This window comes from Lithobates pipiens, unplaced genomic scaffold, assembly GCF_037356315.1.
Source record: "Lithobates pipiens isolate NorthernLeopardFrog02 unplaced genomic scaffold, aLitPip1_a1.2 Scaffold_27, whole genome shotgun sequence".
In the NCBI taxonomy this organism is placed as follows: Eukaryota; Metazoa; Chordata; class Amphibia; order Anura; family Ranidae; genus Lithobates; species Lithobates pipiens.
The window spans coordinates 108,605,131-108,611,130 of NW_027507788.1; positions in this window are offsets into that span (position 1 = coordinate 108,605,131).

Here is a 6,000-nt window from a genome sequence, read left to right on the forward strand (position 1 = left end):
ATCCCATAGGTAACTTGAAAATAAACTGTGAGTGTGGGTGACAGCGCCACGGGCTGGGACCGACTGGGGGAAAAAGATATCATCAGTCTGGGAGGCGGTGAACCCCAGGGGTAAGATGGTGGAGGGCCAGCAAAGAACAGACATCCCTGGGGAGCAGTACCCTAAAATGTGACAATGATAAAAGCAATTACCTAAGAAAAATAGGATATATATGTGATTAGAAGTAAGAGGATCACATGGTATTGCATAAATGCAAAATATGTACTATTAATGACATAGCTAGAAGTGTTGCGTAAAAACTTAAACTTCTGATAGATATGAGCGGTAAGTAAAGAGTGACAGTGTGGCCCAATGAAGCAACCGAGCCACCAAAATAAGTTGTGTAGGGAACAAACCAAACAAATAAACCACAATGTTACCTAAATGTCCCATGTCATCCCATGTAGTCCAGCTGGCGCATAATGGCCACTGACATAATGCTCGACAGCGGAATTCTGATCAGCTAGGAGGAGTATAAATACTCCAATGTAGCCATTGGGTAACCACCAACGTCACGCGGACAGCTGATTAGAGGGAAAACATCCCCACCTGAGCAGAAGTAGCTGCTCGGCAGTTGGCGCCATGATTCCCTCATGAAAGCCGCCTAGATGTATACACAGCATGGGTGTAATAATGCCAATGTTAAAGTCATACGCTCAGCACTGGGGGCATGGCATCAATGCGCAATGTGACGTCCGCCCTAGCCCCCACGTCACAAGGATGGGGTGGGAAGGGGAGTGCCCGCCGTACGCATCGCAGCGCCAGGGACTGAGATCCACAGCCAATACCAATCCAAACCACCCACACATAGCTGGAAAGAATGTAACTAATTGATGGACATGTAAAGGTAAAGGTCTGTTCTTTTCCTCTCTTTGTGGTCCATTGATTGTGTTTTGAGGAGTTGGGATGCCTTCCTGAGGAAATTCTTCTGACAGTTACCCTTGATTGTCCTCGTGTATTTATGACCTTTATATGTGAGGTCTGATATCGCTGGTAAAAGGTTTTGTTTGGTGTTGCAGCACAGGAGTTATTTCCAATCAGAACTTCCTCACCTATGGATGGACTTTGTTTTTTTTGTTGAGTTTTCATTTATATTAATTCAATTGTTCGCAGTTGTATGACACTAATGCATTTTTATTAACTGATTTGTTCACCAGTATATATTTATTGGGACATTATGTTTTGAGCTATGGTATATTTTGGTTATCAATTGCATCTTTGTTGGTTCATATATATCTAAAGTGGCAGCACAACAGGTTTTATGTATATGCACTGTTTTATTGATTGGTATATGAACAAATACTGAGTGCTTCTTTGCATGATTTCAACGTTTTTATTTTGGTTATCATCACCTAGTGCAGATTTATTTTGTTTATGGAGGTGCACATCATGTGGGTGCAGAGATGTGGGGGGAGAATGCAAAGATCACTTGCTGTAGTGTACAATGGTGTGCTGGAGGGATACAGAGAATGCTTGGAGGTGCAGAAAGATGTGTTTGTGTTGGGGGGGGGGGGGGGGGTGGAGGTGTTACAAAGGCTTGCTGGGTGTATTGAAGCATACTGGGAGATAAAGAGGATTCTATGAGGTGCAAAGATGTGCTGGGGGGTACGGGGGATGCTGGGAGGTGCAGAGGTGTGTGTAGGAGTTACAGTGATGTGCAAAGGGCTACAGAAGTGTGCTGGGGGTGAAAAAGTGGGCTGAGGGGTACAGAGGCATTCCGAGGGGTGTAGAGATGTGCAAAGGGGTATGGAATTAGGTGGTTCTTGTAGAACCATGCCCATTTTAAATGTCCCACCCCTAATTAATATACATTCTCCACCCACAATGGCTGGCTGAACACACAGAAAAAAAAGGTCTTCGTTAATTTTTTTTGGATAGGTTGGCAACTATGCAGGAATGTGTCCCGCTGCAGAACATGTGAAAGGGTAATGCTGCAGGACCATAATAAAGGGCCCTGTGAATGGGAGTAAAGGGTCCTGAATCAGTGGAAAGGGCCCCGGGACCAGTGGCAAGGGCCCTCGGGATGGGGTCAGGGGGGCCCTTCATGGTTTCTTGCACCAGGGCCCTGAAGATTCTAGTTACACCTCTTTCTCTTCCCTTCATTGGTCTGCCTGCTTGTGCCTGTTTCAAATTTAATTACAATGCAGTTTTCACCTGCAGAACATTAAACTGAAAGACCCAGGCATTGTGGGATATGTAGTTTCTCCAAAGAAGTGTAAGCTTTTAGAGTACAGACAGAGGTTAGGCAGTAACCTATGCAGTGGCATACAGCATGCCTCATATTTAAACACAAAATAAAAACTTCTGACACGGGAATGTGAAGATTTACTTTACTATAGGCAGTGTGTACAGGCCAACAAATGACAGTATGAAACTATATGATCAATAGGGATGGGCCGAACAGACCCCTGTTCGGTTCACACCAGAATTTTCAAACACAGCAAAAGTTCGGACCCGAATAACGAACCCCATTAAAGTCAATGGGACCCGAATGTCAAAAATCAAAAGTGCCCATTTTGAAGGCTTATATGCAAGTAATTGGGCATACAATGGTCATAAGGGTCCAGGTCTTGCCCTGAGGGACTTGTATCAATAAAAAAAAAAAAGTTTGTGAAAAACTTCCTTTTTAAATGAGCAGTGATTTTTTGATTTTTAAAGTGAAAGCATAAAAATGAAAAAAATCCTTCCAATATAGTGCCTAGTGAGTCCCCTTAGTCTATCTGTAAAGTGGCACGATCTGTACCATGTCTAGAATCTGCTGCAGCAATAATTGCATTTATAAAAATTTAATTTTCCCTGAAAACTGCCTTTATTTTGCTCAGCAACAGCTGGGGAGCCAGTGTGTGTATGATGAGGCCACAATGTAGTGCACTGGGAACAAGATTAGAATATTTGTTTGGATACATTCTGATGTCTCTTTTAATTATAGAAGTAATGGGTACGTAAAAATTGGTCTTTAGGTGTTGGCGGTGCCTTCCCACCATAACCCTATAGAAGTAATCCTGATGAAAGCAAGAATTGGCCTTGCTGTAAAAATTGAAATCATAGGCACCTGTCAAACAGGTGATGAAAAATTGGTCTTTGGGTGTTAATTGTGCATATGAAACCTATACCAAAAAAATTCTTTCAGATTAAATGATTGAACACCCTCAAAGCTAGGCAGCCCCGAGGTCCTGCAGAGATTCCACATCCCAAAAAGACTTAATCAGTGAAATCAGTATCAGGGGCTTCATAGTTGGTAATCAAGTACTGATTCATTTTTATAAGTCAGACAGACGCGCTCTATGATCAGTAATGAAACCTCCTGCAGCACTGAATGCCCATTCTGAAAGCACGCTGGATGCAGAGCAGCCCAACAACTCAGTAGCATACTGGGAAAGTTTTGGCCCAGTATGCTAGAACTTGCCTAGTCTATTCCCAGTAAGTCACTGGATCGTCAGCTAGAAAGCTCTCCATCTCTGTTTTGGCCCCAAGGTAATCGTTCACCATGTGATGCAGATGCTACTGATGGGATGTGGAAGCTGACAGCCCTGGGCGGCGAGGACTAAAAAAATTCCAAAATGCTTCACTTAGGCGGATGCCTTCTCAAGCGCTCCTCTCTTGACCAATAGAAAACTCAAAACACTAAGTTTTCCACGACACTGTAACCTACTGGAGTCAGGAAAAACGTTCAATAAAATGCTCTTTAACATGTCCTCAAGAGATTTTAACTTCTGCATTCTCTGTGGGGACAGGATGAGTTCTGAGACCTTCCCCTTATAATGGTAGTCAAGAATCATCCTCCTCCCCTCTCTCCTCCTGTGTGTTCTGTGACATAGGAATGATGGTGTCTGGATAAAGTGGGCCTTGAGAGGAAAGGAAGTCCTCCTCTTCCTCCTGCTGCTCTGCTTCCAGTGCCCTGTCCATAATATCATGCAGAGTCTGCTCCAGCAGGAACACAACAGGGATTGTGTCACTGACACATGCACTGTCACTGTTCACCATCCTTGTGGCCCCCTCAAATGGTGACAATACAGTGCATGCATCCTTAATGATCAGCCATTGGCGTGGGGAAAAAAAGCAACCTGAGCTTGTCGTCATGTCGTATTGGCACAGGTACTCGCTGATGGCCCTCTGCTGCATGTATAGCCACTGCAGTATTCCAAAAGTTGAGTTCCACCTGGTGGGCATGTCACAAATCAGGCGGTTTACGGGAAGGTGGAATTCCTGCTGAATTTCAGCTAACCGAGCACTGGCTGTGTATGACCACCTGAAATGGCTACAGACTCTTTTGACCTGCTTTAGTACAGCTTGCAATCCTGGGTACGTCCTTAGGAAACGCTGCACCACCAAATTGAGGACATGTGCCAGGCATGGCACGTGTCAACTTTTCCCTGTCTAAGGGTGGACAGAAGGTTTGAGCCTTTATCACACATCACCATTCCTGGCTCCAACTGGCATGATATGAAACACCTCTGGGCCTGTCCCCGAAGAGCTGCAAGAATCTCTGCTTCAGTGTGGTTCCTGTCCCCTAAACACACAAGCTGAAGCACTGCACAGCATCCTTTAGCCTGACTCTGGGAATAGCCATTTGAACGCTTAGGGGTTACCTGATGTTCATAGGACAATTCTGCAGAGTCAGGCATGGAGGTCGCAGAGGAGGAGGAGGGGGTAGAGCTCACAGGCCTGGCATCCTCACCACCAGCTGTATGGAGACATGGGGGCACAACAAGCTGCACCACAAGCCCTGTTCTGCATCGTTTTTGAGCTGCAAGCAGGGTTACCCAGTGTGCTGTGAACTAAATATATAGTCCCTGCCCATGCTTGCTGGACCATGTGTCAGCAGTAAAGTGTATTTTACAGCTGATTGTCTTGCCCAACAATGCCAGAACATTCCCTTCCATGTGATGGTAGAGAGATGGAATGGCTTTACTTGAAAAGTAGTAGCTACTGGGAACCTGCCATTATGGTACAGCACATTGTGCAAATTCACAGAAGAGGACATAATCCAGCAGGCTGAAAGGCAGAATTTGGAGAGCTAACAGCTTTGACAAGCTTGAATTCAGAAGCTGGGCATGTGTGTGGCAGGGACTGTATTTTTCTTCTGCTGCAGAAGATGTGGCAGAGAAATTTGCTGGCTACAGTCTACAGTTGGTGGTGTTCTGCTGGCATATGTGCTTCTACGACCTGGGACAACCTCTGTTATACCATCATCCCTGTCAGTGGAGGCTGCTGAGAGGTAATGACTCAGTATCACAGGGGCAGACTGAAACTGGTAAGGAGGAGGAGGAGGGACACATTTGTGCCCCTTTTGTGTGGCTTTTAGGTGCTCTTGCCAACGGGCTAAATGGTTGGATGTTAAATGCCTTGTTAAGCATATGGTACCCAAATGGTTGGTGTTTTTATGTGCCTGAGACACTGTTTGCAGAAATCAACAGTATGATGTGCTGCAGATGTGTTGAAAAAGGCCCAGACAGCTGAGCTTTGGGGAGTGGGCCGGCAGATAACAGCTGCAGAATGTGATGGAATAGGGTGGCTGCTCTCTACTCTTTCTTGATGTCAGCCTCCTTGGGGTTGTGCCACCTCACCTTCAGTTTCCTCTTCTCCCCTGGCACCCAAATTGCATCAGTGACCTCATCCTCATCATCATCTCATCATCATCAGATTCTACCCTTTTTCCTTCACAGCGTTCCTTCCGGAAAGGTGGTGGCCCTTCTCATTCTTTTCACTCGGGAACACGTAAGCGGGATCTTGGTGGTGGGTCTCACACACCTTACACTAAAAAACGTCCCCCCACTCTTGACACTACTCTTACCCTACACAGACCACTACAAGATAATAGCTCATCCCCTGGCACTAATACCCACTTTCAAGGTAAATATTTAGGTACCATGGCCCTCCAAGCCATTCACCTTTTGAACCCACAGGCCCAGTTGAAAAATGTTTCATCAAATACGATCCCTGGTGGATCTTTAACTAATG